The following is a 14,456-nucleotide window of genomic DNA, read 5'->3' on the forward strand; positions in this document are numbered from 1 at the left end:
GAGCAGGAACATCTCCAACTAGATCAGGTTGCTCAGAGCCTCGTCCAACCTGGCCTTGAATATTTCCAGGGACGGGGCTTCCACCACCTCTCTGGACAACCTGTTCCAGTGTTCTACAACCCTCATGGTAAAAAATTTCTTCCTAGTATCTAATCTAAATCTACCTCTCTCTGTTTTGAAACTGTTACCCCTAGTCCTGTCACAACAGGCCCTACTGAACAGTCTCTCTCCATCTTTCCTGTGGGCCCCCTTGAGGTACTGGAAGACCACTATAAGGTCTCCCTGGAGCCTTCTCTTCTCCAGGCTGAACAGCCCCAACTCTCTCAGCCTGTCCTCATAGGAGAGGTGCTCCAGCCCCCTTGTCATCTTCGTGGCCCTCCTCTGGACCCTCTCCAACTGGTCCATGTCTTTCTTATGTTGCCAGGCACAGAGGTGAGACTGACTGGCCTGTAGTTCCTCAAGTCTTCCTTATTTGCCTTTTAAAAAGTAGGGGTTGTATTTCCCCTTTTCCAGTCAGTGGGAACCTCACCAGGCTGCCATGACTTCTCACCTATGATGGACAATGGCTTGGCAACTTCATCTGCTAGTTCCCTCAGGACTTGCAGATGCATCTCATCAGGTTCCATGGATTTCTGCACCTTCAGGTTCCTTAGATGGTCCCAGACTGCTACAGTGAGTGGTTCTTCATTCTCCCAGTCCCTGCTTTTGCCTTCTGCAACTTGGGCAGTGTGACTAGACCCCTTGCCAGTAAAGCCTGAGGCAGAAAAGCCATTGAGTATCTCAGCCTTAGAGGATTATATCTCCCTGCACTCCTTTCTGTTGGTAGCTGATAGGGTACTTCATGTCAGTATCCCTCATGACTGGCTCATGATTTAACAGCTCTTCATTTTTCACAGCGTAACTGTGCTCTACACAGTAGCAAGCATTAAGTTCTGACTTAACCCCGAATTACTGCACAGTAAAGACCTGCTGCCATAAAGACAAATTCAATGCACTAATCTTCTTTCACACCATACTATCCCCTTGAAATTCCTACTTATGGCACAGATCTAGCATAGTTGCTTCTCAGATAGTTCTGGCAACATAAAGAGTGTTCACCAACCTAGATAAGACCACAGCAGGGAGTAGGTTGGCCTGCAGTGGCTTGGACTGCAAACAGCTGTGGCTGCACTGCTGAGATGTCTGCACCTGTGTTGAAGGCGAGCTGATGCTGGTGTTGCTGAGGGAGAGTCTGAAGTGCAGCAGGGCCAAATCTGCTCTCTCAGGAGCAGCTGCCACCACTATATGGCTTGCACCTGCTACTGCTAACAAGTGCATCTCTTCCACACATTAATTCCTAGATGTATTTCTACTCCCTAGTCACCTGCTTTACACTGCTGGAACAACTCAGACCCATAAGTGCCGTCGCCACCCTCCTCCCATGTGGGACAGATAGACAATTTACCCTCCCCAGCATACACATGTGCAGCTGTGATTACAAATAGAAAGAGGTTGTTTCTTTCCCATTAAAAAAAGATGTAGAATTTATTTTTTTTAATATGGCAATACATGTAATATGCTTCCAGATGCTGTAAATATTCTTAATAGAAAATCTAAATACCCTACTGCAAAGTCTCTAGAGTCACATGATACTGCGAAGTTTTTTAAAATACATGTTTTTAGGATTTTTTTTTTAATATGGTGAACATATATGTGGAAGTTGTTGGCATTAAGCAGAAATATTACAGTAGTAAATCTTCTCTCTGTTATATTTAGGAACTGTGCCACCAGGCCTGAATTTTCATTTATTCGAAAGCATCACACCCTGGAAATCTCCCACTGATATACCTGGTAAAAGAACATGATTGTGCAGGGGGACCCTCAAAAGGCGTCCTTGTTATTATGAGTGGACATAGAATCAGCTTTTTTGTATCTTGACTTATTTTCATTATTTTTACTTTTTTTTTTTAAGATGGCTTTCTGCAATTTGGAGATGTTCCAGCTTATGCAGTATGGTGGCAAGCAGCAGCAGTGAATATAGGGACATAAAAAGCACTGTAAAACTAGCTTTGCCATTCTTACAGGTGGCTCACAGAGCATCCACAACTAGCTCCTGCATAATAACCACTACTTGCAACCAGAACTCACTGATTCCAGAGCTGGCAAGAGGCAGGATACGAGAAGGAAAGGTACCAGAACTGTGGATAAAGCTGACAGCTTCATTAGAGCTGGCACCCTTTTTTGTTGATGTTGGCCAGAGATTATGATGATCCTGTCAAAAGCCTATTTTCTGGTTCAGTGATTCAGAAAGACAGCTATTCCCTCTGTTGATTGTCCTGATAATTATAATTGCCCGTAGAACAATTCATTTCCAGGGGCTGAATGGCATCAGCAGGAACATTCGGTGGCCTCGTTGCGGTGCCAGAGGCCTGAGCACATTTTGGTGTGTCTGTGCCTTTGGTTGCCTGCCTTTCCTCCAGGACTGTCATAACTGCCTCAAGACCTCTGAGCTGAAAACTTGGTGAGGGTGGACAAGAAAATAACCCATATTTAGCTGAGGTCTGACACTGGTGATAAAGATGTGGGTAGAGTACTCAGACACAGTTACTGCTGTCAAAATCCACATCACTGTCTCGCAGAAGGAATCCTGTTTCATTTGGAGAGCAGCTGAACACCAGCGGACTACATTTGCTGGTGGTTTCAGGAGTGAAAGAGAAACACTGCTGAGGTCAAGAGACTTGCGTGAGTCACCTTGTTTACCTCTGCTGCCTGCCTGTTTCTGCTCACCTGTGGGATATTCTCACAGGTTTCTGTAGCTGAGAGCTGATGAGACAGGCAGGGACTGGTGTGTTTCTATGGTAATGCAATTTCTTTAGTGTTCACTAAGCACTGTGAGTGATGCTAAAATTAAGGAGGAAACACAGTACTGAGAGGGAAAAGGCACACGTCACCCAGTTGTTAGCCTTGCTTCTACACTAGGAAAACTTCTCTAGAACTCTCCAGTGCAAAATACAGCCTCTCTGCTGGCATTGCCTCTGAAGGTAAGGTAATGCCTTCCAGATTTTATCTTGAAGTACATGGAAACAAGTTTTGCTCCATCTTAGCAGCGTAAACCAAGAAAATCTTCCACTCCTAGCAATGAAGAGAGTATACATTCATGTGGGAGTGACCAAGAATGGAGTTCAGCGCCCTTTGTCCCTTTGAGATTATTGTTTGCCATTCCTACCCAGCAAAAAGTAAATAGCAAAACCCAGTTATGGTTTCCTCTAACTCAGGCTCAAGTCTTCTTTCAGGACAATAGTTGAATTCAACTCCTCTCTTGAACTGAATTCTATTCTTAAAATGGCAATAACTCTTTAGGATTTATTTGGTAAAAATGCAGAAAGTGTTGTAATCTTACTGCATTTTGACAAAACAGAAGTCCCCTCCTTTTATTTTTTTTCGAATCCTTGCTTCCTCTCCCCTTCCCCTCTGACGAAGCAGATATAATTTCAGCTCAGGATTAATTTTTGTTACTGCAAATTAGTCTTTGTATCAGAAGCTGACAGAAGACACAAAAGTCAGCCTTCAAATGCTAAGGCTTTTCAGCCAACATGACCACCTAAATGGTTAACATTGCTTGAGGATAAACAACAGAAACAATGTTTTCCTGGAACCAGTAGCAAAATTGTATCTCCTCCTGGGACTGCTGTAACATTAATGTAATATGAAAGCACTCTGGCAGGTCCACAAAGTTCAGTTTCCAGCTCCATTAAGAGCTATTTGTTGAGGATTCTGTTTTCAGCTGCTCAAGTCACATTACAGAAAAGGCATGGCCAAAACCAGCTTTCCCCAATGATCCTGTATAGCTGAAGGATAGAATTGTGACCTCTCCAGCAGGTGAAAACCATTACAGCCTTTAGAGCACCAGGCAGGGCTGGCTGGGTGCTGGTTAACCTGGGGACATCAGCTGAACTACTGGCCTAAGTCCTGCGAAACAGAGCCCTTTCTTTCAGGCATTGCTGGCAATGTTTTGTGAGAGGACACCATGTACAACAACCTTTCCAGGAGAGGAAGCAAGGAGATCTCCAGGTAACATCAACCATCAGCCAACGTCAACCACCAAGCTTGTATTCCCACCTAGGTCCAACCTGCCCATCAGCCTTTGCTACAGTACGAAATGAGAAACAGAAATGTTCTGTTTAGCATAGGATACACAGGGATGAAAGACAGATATAGCTGCAGTGCTATGGAAAGAAGGAAGAGGAGCATCACTCATACTCAGAATCCAGCCTGGCTCCTTCCTGGTGTGCAAGAGCTACCTGGAATACTCCCCTAAGCATGGCTGCTACTAGAGCTGCCTCCAAGTTTTCTCCTGATCTATTTCCTTCCACTCTTACAGGTTCCCCATGGAAATTCCCAGCTCCTGCTTGAAACTACCATGTTCCTTCCCCGGCCTGTGCTTATAACAGACCATATGCAAAGTCCTGCAAACTGCCCCCTTTGCCCAAGTTCCCAGCCATCTCAGTATTTAATAAAGAAGTTTACTCCCCTTTTTAACACACTCTGAATTATGTTTCATGCGAAACCCAGTAAGTCCATGCTGTATTAGCTTGGCCTGCCATTATGGGGAACATACCTTAGGAAAGAGGGAAAAAAATGGAAATTATGCGGAATGTCACTGCTCTTTAAATATTTCAACCCCATTTTGAAGGGAACCCCATGTGAACTAATGTCTGCCATGCTTTGTCACTAAACACTTCAAAACAGATATGGAGTACAGAAAAGTTCACAGTATCTCTTGGATTCTATGTGTTATAAATGACACATAGAACAGTTTAGGTGTGAACAGACATTTTAAAAGACCCACATACATACAATGATAAATATTTTCACTTGGCACTTAATCTTGCCTATTGAGTGTTGACATACTACTTCTTTAACACTTTTCAGAAAGATGTATATGCAACTAGAAAAAGCTGTGGATTAATGTTCTTTCACATTCAGGCTGGCCTGTTCCTTATCTAGCCCTAATCTCTCCTTCTATTTAATGACACCATTTGAATGCCAAAGCTAATTTGGAACCTGTCAGCCCACTTATTAAGTGGGCCTTTTTGACAGGAGAGCATTACACTGCAGCTCAGACAGCTGCACTGGCTGCCTGGAAGTCCCTGGGGAAAATTCAAAGCTTTCAAGGCTCCAATTGTTTTGGATCTGGTTATTTTATCAGCAGAAGAGGCACTCAGCTTTCAGAAGCCTTGATATAAAAGAGAAGTGGGTGGCAAGTGCACTTGGATATTCAGGTTTCTTTCTCCCCACACTGAACCCCCAGATGTGTTATTAAGGCCTATTTTCCAGTCTGGCAACTGGGAGAGGGAAGGTTAGGAGAAGCTCTTTGCAGCATATAATTAGTTTATGTGCTGAGTGCCATAGCATCAGCTGGCAGAATATCTAGATTATGAAATTCTGTTATTTTGAACATTATTATAAATTAATAAATTGTCCACTGTCTTTGGAAAGACATTTCTGGTTTTATGTCTTGTAAAACATACCTAAATAAAGTATACTCTTGGAAGTTATTCTCTGAGGTCTTAACAATTTCAGAACACTAGTTTAAGTTTGAATTAAGACTTTTCTGACAAGACAGACCAGGGAGCACACTTTCACGTGTTTCCCTTAAAAAAAAAAAAAAAGTTACTGTATTATTAATTCACTCTCTTATCTAAAGATAACACTTCCATCTTCCATACAAGGAAGGTTGCTTTACAAAGCACAGTCAAAGTGTTGGTTCAGTGAAAGAGATGTGCTTGCTTGAACAGCAGGTGTGAAGATGAGTGGGCTGATGCCCCCAAGAAGGGCTCAGACCCCTGTATACTGCAGTGGGAGCAGAAAATACTAAAGATCATTCTTTACCTGTCACCTGGTTCTCTCTTTCACCCTGAAGGCTGCAGCCTCAGTGTGTTTCAGCTTTCCACAGGATGTGTTGGATAACGTTACATGCACTGGCTAGCAGGGCAGAGTCAATTTTTTTCAGTCTGTGCTCTGTTTCATTGAGTGGATCTACAGGAACATCCAGAAAAACACAATAACTCTTCTTTGCACATAGAGCAGTATCACCTGTGTCCTACAACTTTTGCAAAGTTATTCCTACCACAGCAGTTGAAGGAAAGGCAAGGGCCCAGTGCTTGCCTTCAAAAGTACATCAGATACTCCTTCATAAACTAAAGGAATCAGGTAAATACAGCTCCAAAACACAGTTAAACCACAAGGCTTACATTTTCCAAGGACTCACTTGATAATAGAGGCAATATTCATAGTCTAAAATCTCATCTTAAAGCACATGACTTCCTTTTTCAAATTAAGTTACTAGCTTTAATAACAGTCCTATCTCTCAGAGCACCGATTTCATGGCCACAGGGAAAATCAGATGTACTTATTCATTAAAGAGCAGGTAGCAGCACACCTCTTCATCTCCTTGAGATATGGAAATGTGGGCTAATCCATCACAAGATAAGACTGTGCATTCCAGCTGGTGAAAAGGACTAATGGAAGGGAGTGGGGAATGCATTTCCAAATACAGAGCTAGTCTAGACATCCCTGTGGATTATCTGCAGTGTTGCAGTTTGCCTAGGAAATGTAATTCTCTAAGGAATAGCAGAGAGGTTTGAATAAATGAAATAAAGTGTGCATAAGCGGGCCCTGCCTGCATGCAGAAATCTTCGTAGTGTAACTCCAGTGGGATTCTGCAGACCTGAGCGTGAAGCCCTGTCCAGACACTTTAATTTTATTTTGGGGTGACTAAATTACCAAAGTTTATGTAAATGCATTCCCAGACTACATAAACTGATCACTGGTTATCCATATCCAGATGGCTAAACAACTTTTTATGTCAACTTAATGGGAGGACTTCAAATCACAATGAACTTAAAAGGAAAGTGAAGAACAAAACTCAAGTTGCAGTTTGCACTGCCTTTTTGCACCTTAACTGAGAAAGCTCCACCCACACTTCTCTGTCATTGCTAAGCGTGCAGTACATGCACAGTAAGGTAGAGAATGTGGTAATGCTTTAATTCTTTCCATCCATAGGCAGATGACAGAAAAAAGATGGTCCTTTCTGGTACTGGAAACCCTCAGTGGCCTCTGAGTCAGAGACTTAATATTCTAGGGAAAAAGATTTGAAACTGAAAAGAAAAAAATAGTCATCATTAGTGTCAGCTGAATAAAGATCAGCATTACGGAAACAGCACAGGGTTTCATTGCTAGTTTTGGGTGTCCAAATCAGCAACCCTGTCATTAGCCGATCATTAATGACATGTTTGCATCATCAAGGCTATGAAATGCTGTGCTGTAGATGTGCCTTCTAGAGCAAAGCATGGCTTTCTTACTGACGGGCCTTGGCTTGGCTCAAACTGACTTTGGGACGTGTCTGCACTTGGGACAATAAACAGCTGTTTTGTTAACTAAAATTTTCTACTTTCAAGAGCTTTTTCTGCCACCCTTTAACCCAGAATGCTATTAGGAGCAGCTATCATACATTCGCAAGAAAACAGCAAACTACGTGTCTCCTTCAGAGAAATCACTTATTAAAGCAAACCGGTATTACAACATAGCAGGCTTTGAATAATTCTTATTCTGGACCATCTTTAGCTGGCTTCAAGTGGCTCACTGTAATCACTTAACACTGATTAATGAGGTATAAACCTCATCACCTTTATCTCTGCAGCTGCCTGCCTGTAGAGTCATTTGTACTCGTCAGAGCAATCCCTTAACAAGAAATGTAAAGCTAACAACTGAGAGCATCAAAAAGCTGTCTAAAACCCAGACTTTTCAAGCTGTTTTTTTCAGATATGCTCAGGACACCAAGCTGAAACCCTGAGATGCTACCATGATGTAAGCAAAGTCCTTCCAGCTTGTAGTGGATGTCATTTAGCTCTCTGCTGCCCCAGAAATCATGAAAACACATAGATCTTGCACTTAGTTGTCTTTCCTCCCCTCACCTACAGCCTTCCCCCTGCACTGAGCCAAGCAGATTTAAAACAAAAATATCCTGTTTCTGAAGTCTTTCCTTAAGTCAGCGAAGTCTGCACTGCTTAACCTTAATAGACATGGTCTCAAACAGTATAAGAACCAGATGGGTCTTACTTCTGTTGTAAAAAAAAAAAAATGCTTTTTTTCATAATGGCTTTATTTTTCTCCAGCCATTGGCGAAATCTGACATGCAGAATAGTCAGCATTCCACAATTTCTGCCCACAGGGAAGTGTGAGATGTCTCCAAGATGCCTTGCTTCTGTATACTGCTGGAGTTTTCTAATGAGAAGCCAAACATCTGAAAACTGGAAATGCTGCAGCACACAAAGCCCTTAGAGAGGAACCCTCTAAAACTAAGTAGAAGTGGGCTTAACTCAGGCTGCATTGGAAACGCAGGAACCTACCGCAATTAACATACTAATGAGTTCCTTTCTGTAGACTGTTTCAAACAAATTGTAAAAAACTTTAACATGGTAAGTCTTTCCACAAGCTCGTCCTATGGCTGATATCAGTAGATGTTTTTCACTCCACTTCAATAGCCTCTGCTCAAGCTGTTTGTCTTTGCAAACTTTTAGATATATTACAATAGTTTTAAAAATTCTTCTCATAATAAAGCACATCCCAAAATATTTGCTGAGGCATGTTTCTGCCTGCTTTTTTTGATGCATGCTGCATCAATTTTCTGCTGGAAGTAAAAATGTTGTCTGCATTCAATGATTAGCTGGGAGGGAGGAAAAAGGAGGAAGGAATTGAATAAGTGCATTTCAGCAGTCTTCTACCACTAGAAAGAAAAGTATAGTAATCCAAACGAAATGTGAGGAAAATAGGAGAGGCACAGAAATGTGATAATTCTAATATCTATTTAGTTTTCACCACTCAGATTTTTTAATGCTGAAAAATCAAATGTGTTTATGATAAAAACAGACCATTTTTCTAACCAGAGGCACAGATCTCGAAACAGATTCATTTCTGCCCCATGCCATGCTACCTTTGAACATAAAGGTCTGTTGGTATTCTTTTCCCCTCCTTTGGAGCTTCCTGGATAGTTTACCCTTTCCTTTTCTGCTTTTTCTTTTCCCGTTTTCTCTAGTCTGTTATCCTTCTTCCTGTTCAGTTTCGCCTGCACACTCGTATGCATTACCTGTGATCAGCTGCCTGGTCAGAGGGTACATGTGCAGCAGTGTTTCAGTTCACAGCAGGAATGCTCTCCTGAAATCATTCACCTGATCATCCATCCCTCCTCGCTGTGGTTTGTCTCACCTAATGGACTGCATACAATGGATGGCATCCATTAAACTGAACGGGAAGGGTCCCTAGTGAGCAGTCAGTGTACCAGGTGGAACTAAAGCTCATCTGAAGTGAAACTGCTGAAACAAGAAATGTGGACTTCAGGTCCTCAGCAGCAATGGTTTTGCTCTATGAAACCACTCCCACAGCAGCTCACAAAGGGCTAACACGATGTGACCAAACAACAGGCTTGTGTTTGAGTAACCACACAGCCACTAAGGCTGTTCTCTGAATGTATCCACTGGTTTTCGTCTCAGCGCTGTGGTTGTCATGCAGCTCTGGCTTTCCTAGCCTCCCTTTGCACCTTTGCACCGTGCTACCCAGCACGGCACTGGTGATCTCTCACTGCTCTGCCCTCCCCAGCATCCCTTCATTCTTCGTCCTCCCCTTCCAGGAAGGCTTTGTCTCAGTTTCCCTGACCTCCATGGATGGATCTTTTTTTTTTTACCTTCCCACTTGGGAATTTCATGCCTAACCACTCCAAGTCCTCCTCCTTCCGCCCAAATCATTTGTCTGCACGGGAGTGAATGCTGCTCTTTCAGCACAGCCATAACCACGCAGTTTGCTTTTGCTGTGTCATTGGGATGTTCTTCCCAGCTTCTTCCTCCAAATATTCTGTGAATTCTCATTGCAAACAGAGAGCATTTGAAATCCCATCGGCAGCTCCTCGATTGGCTCGGTCACAGGCTCCACCGACGGCAGCGAAGCTGTTTCCAGCAGCTGCCCACAGAGAGACAGGAGGTCTCTTGTGTGCCAAGCGGGGCAGAGGATGGCCTTGTGACCTCTGGCACCCCAGTTATCCAAAAGCCTCCTTTTCACAGCCCGAAGAATTGATCTTTCATGGCACAGCAGAATAAGACTGGCTTGTGTTTCAGGAAAGAAGCGGCCCTGTTTGGGTTTAAAAGCAAAAATGTTTTCAGTCTCTGCACAGTCAGGCTCTTTGGAGCTCAGACAAATGGCCTCAAGTGAAAAATACTGAATTCTTCCCCATTTAAACTGTTGCAAGGCCATGGGTACATTTCCCCCTCCATGGGAAAAACCTCTCTGTCCCTCACTGAGCTGTAGAGCCAAAAGGCAGAATCCAAATCACAGGGGCTGGTGGGAGGCAATCTGTGTTCCCTTCCTGCTCCTCTTCCTTGGGTAAGCCACGTCCGGGCTGGAGCTCACAGCACAGTTGCCTCTTGGTATCTTTCTTCAGTTTCCTGCGGGATGCTCAGCAAGCAGCTGAGACCACCAGGAGCACCTGCCTCTTCATGCAGAGTGGGGCTGCCCTGCAGCGTTTGGAAACAGGGCTGAAGCTCTGTCTCAAAACTGTTGCTGTCTGGTTTTTCTCTGCAGCCTGTGGCTTCAGCATCACTCTGGTAGCTCTTGGCTGCCCAAAGCTTGCCTTGAAATTGCTGCAACTTCCGAATATTATTCTTTGTAGAAGGCTTGTGCTTAATCCAACACACATACCCTTTGGCATCTGTCCCAGTGCGTTGATATTGTAATATGTTTCATTACTAAGCATCAGAAATAAACAACAAAAAAAAAGGGACTAAAAATGAAATTTTTTAACAAAATGAAAGGCACCTCTGGTATTCATTTTGTGAATTTGTGCTCTCAAATAAAACTACCAGCAGAGACAGCATAACAAAGCTACATAAAATACTGGAACATTCAATGCAGCCTCCACCAACACAACCATTCGCTCAAGCACTGCACAATTTTTTTATGCGTACACACTCTTGATTAACAAAACTCCATAATTAAAAACCTGGATGTACTCTAACACTAATGTGTGAAGCCAGCCCTATAGATTTGCCTGGTTTTATCTGTAATAGGCATATTTACAAGCTGGCATTTCTCTAGAACTAATTAAAGACACCATGTTGTCACCACATCCGTAAGACATGTCAAACAGACAGATATTTCTTTTCACAAGTGACAGAGTGGTAGGTTTGTTCACAAATGGCCAAAGAAATCTGTTGAAATATACAAAGATGAGAATGGAAACTGGAAGATTAGTTTGAAAAGAGACTTTTTGAAAATTAATAGAGTCTGTTAGCTATGATTTTTTTTGCTCTTCAGTTTTTTTCTTAAACGTATTATCACAAAGGTGACTGCAATGCTTTATTATGTATTTGTCACATCTTCATATTTTACATTTTATTTGTATACATTTTATATCTATGTGAAAATTTTGCCTGAAATACAGGTAGCTGTAAATACAGCCAGATGCTACAGTCATGTGGGCTGCATCTATGCTAAAAAACATTCAGACATATAGCTGCCTTTTTTTTGTGGAGAACTGCAGGGATGATGAAGGGTCTAAAGTACAATTCACATTTTATAGAGCCACCATGGCAACTATCAGCTGGCATCAAAGAGCAGCTTTATTTGGTGGGAGTCACAGGAGATCAAACATCCATGAGTGCACTGCAGTCAAGACACGCTAGCATCATGGATCCTTGAACCACAACCACAAGCTTGTTTTGTCAGGTGCTGTGCGCCCATCCTCCTGTGCCCTAGCAGGAGCTTTGTTAGTGCCTCTCTCTTTCCCCATCCTGGAGGTCCTGGCACCAAAATGGCTTCGTTCAGTTGGCTTCCTGCACATTCTGGAGCTCACAACCTCCTTGGCTTCAGCATACTGGATGGTCTGGTGGGGCACACAACCCCACAGTGGCCAAGGTCCCATGGAGACCTGTGACAGCTCACAACAGAAATGTGAAAAACAAGTTACTCTGCTGCCCTCGTATGTAAACAGTCGGTGGGTATGGTGAGAACCTGCTTGTGCTTAATAGGAGCCAGGGAGGGGAATGGAGACTAAAGAAAATTAATTATTTCTAGGAATTGAGTAAGTCCAACCAGGCTGAAGTGAAAAACAGTAGGTAAAATTTGGGGTGCAAAGCCACTCACGCTGAGCTCTACTGTTGGTATAGCCACATATGCCCAATATTGCCTAAGTGACAATGTCAGAAATACCAAATTTGGGTACAGATGTAACAAAACTAGGAACAATGGGGAAAAGCAATCAGATGTGGGACCTGAGAGGAGCTTAGTGGGGGAAGGAAGGTGTAAGGATGGCAAAAAAATAAGAAAAAATAGGGAGCAAAGTATGAAATCAGGAAGAGAAAAAAGGAAGGTGGATTCTCCATCAGCAGGAGCAGAAGGCTTGCAGACAGCAGTGACGCTGATCCGCATGCCCCAGCCCACTGGGATGCCAGAGGGACCCTCCTCAGACAATTCACCATCAGGTCTGTGTCTGTCAGTTTTGGTGGGGGACAAAGTTGATTTCCACCTCCACACTAACAGAACTGTAATTTCAGTGTGATTATGTGTTTCATTTCACTGGACTTCAAACCTATAATTAACAGTTTCATAGTCAAGCCTAATACTCCACATTGTTATTTAATTACAGGCTGGTATATCTGATTCCCTAGATCGCTGAGAATTTTGCTGTCCTACCCATTTCCTTCTAATGTGATCATTAATCAACAAATGTGTTAATCAGTTTGCATCAGCGACCTCTCGAGTCTCCAGCCTGAAGGGGAAATGTCAGACCTTGGCAGTATCAATGCTAAAAGCAGACTGAACCCAAAATGTTCTTCTGCCTGCCAGTGCCCAATCCTCTGCCAAAAACTGGGATGAAGTTAATTAGCCATTACTTATTGTCCAGGTCCTTTGTGTACTCTGTGTGGTTGGTCTATACAGCTGCCCTTGGCTACTAAAAAAAAGAAACCCAAATGCCAGAAGGTCCTTCCTCCAGAATCTAGGTTATCATAAAGTATTTCCAAATACTGCTGTCACAGAGACAGGGCAGGGAACACCAGCAGGAGACAAAATGAAGAGGGGGCCTTAGACAGACAGAAATCTCAGCAAGGACGAACAGCTTTGCATCCCAGTGGATGAACGTGGAAGGCTGAAATTGCAGTTTCATCAGTCAGCTACACTACTGAACATTTTGGCAGGAATATTGAATTACTGGTATAGGCTGCAATACTAAATTTCAGTATTCCCTGACCTGTAATTTCTTATGCTGCTGCTTCTACTGAAAACCAAAAGTCTGGCAACCGTTAGGGATATTTAACTGAAACTGGAAAAGACACTCTGTTGTACCATAATGAGACAGTTTTCTAAATGGAAGAGAAGCTGGCACTGAGCTTAGAGTGTCACAAATTAGCTTTTGGCTGTTGTACATTTTCAATCATTTTGGCTTATCATTAGATACAGGTTAGGGATGAAGCTTCAGACGTTTACCTTTGAGATACCACTGCTTCACAGCATCAAGCTTTTACTTTGACACTCAAAAATACCTTAAGTTACTTTATGTAATTACCCTTGCTTATATGTCTACATTCCTCTCTCTTAAAGGTCTTTGTGCCCTTGCTACAGATAGATATTTCTACAAAAAGTGCCGATCAGCCCTCATGTTTCCGGTAAAGGATATGCTTCCTTTAATTTTAACACGTGTGTTCAACCATGTAGATACCATGTTCCTGATACCTGAATGTTTCTATCTGGGAGTCATATATTAGCACACCCACATTTTCACTGGTGAATCCAGGGCCACCTTTAAGCTCTTGCACACCTGTACTCTCACAGTAGGATTTTCTTCAACCCTTGCTTTTATCTGTGCCGTTAGAGATAATCAGAACTGACCAGACGATGCCATGAGCAATGTCAATGGAAGCTGGTCTCGTCCGAGCAGGGGGCTGGACCCAGGGCCCTCCAGAGGTCACTGCCTACCTCAGCTGTTCTCTGCTTCTGACAGCAGTGATTGCAGCCTGCCTGCCAGACCCTGGCACTGCAGGACAATTTGGGCTGACAGGGACCTCAGGAGGTCTCTAGAGCAACCCCTTGCCCAGAGCAAGCTCAGCCATGGGGTCAGACCAGGTTGATGAGGGCTTTACCCTGTGTGGGGCGGAAACCCTCCAAGGAGGGGACAGCACCACCTTCCTGGGCCTGGCCCTGCCCAACTGTCCTAATGGGGAAAAAACTTTCCCTTATCTCACTGCCTGCCAGGGTCTTCTCCCCAGAGCTGCCGCCGGTCTCACTGGCATTGCTGCTGGGGCTCTGCCTGCCCAGGACAGGGCTGCCCTTTGCTCCTGCCTCAAGTGCATGGGGGACTCATCCTTTCCTCCCATCAGCCAGGTCCCTCTGGACAGCCGCCCTGCCCTCGTACATATCTACTGCTCCCCTCC

This window comes from Chlamydotis macqueenii, chromosome Z (assembly GCF_036417535.1).
Source record: "Chlamydotis macqueenii isolate bChlMac1 chromosome Z, bChlMac1.mat, whole genome shotgun sequence".
Taxonomy (NCBI): Eukaryota; Metazoa; Chordata; class Aves; order Otidiformes; family Otididae; genus Chlamydotis; species Chlamydotis macqueenii.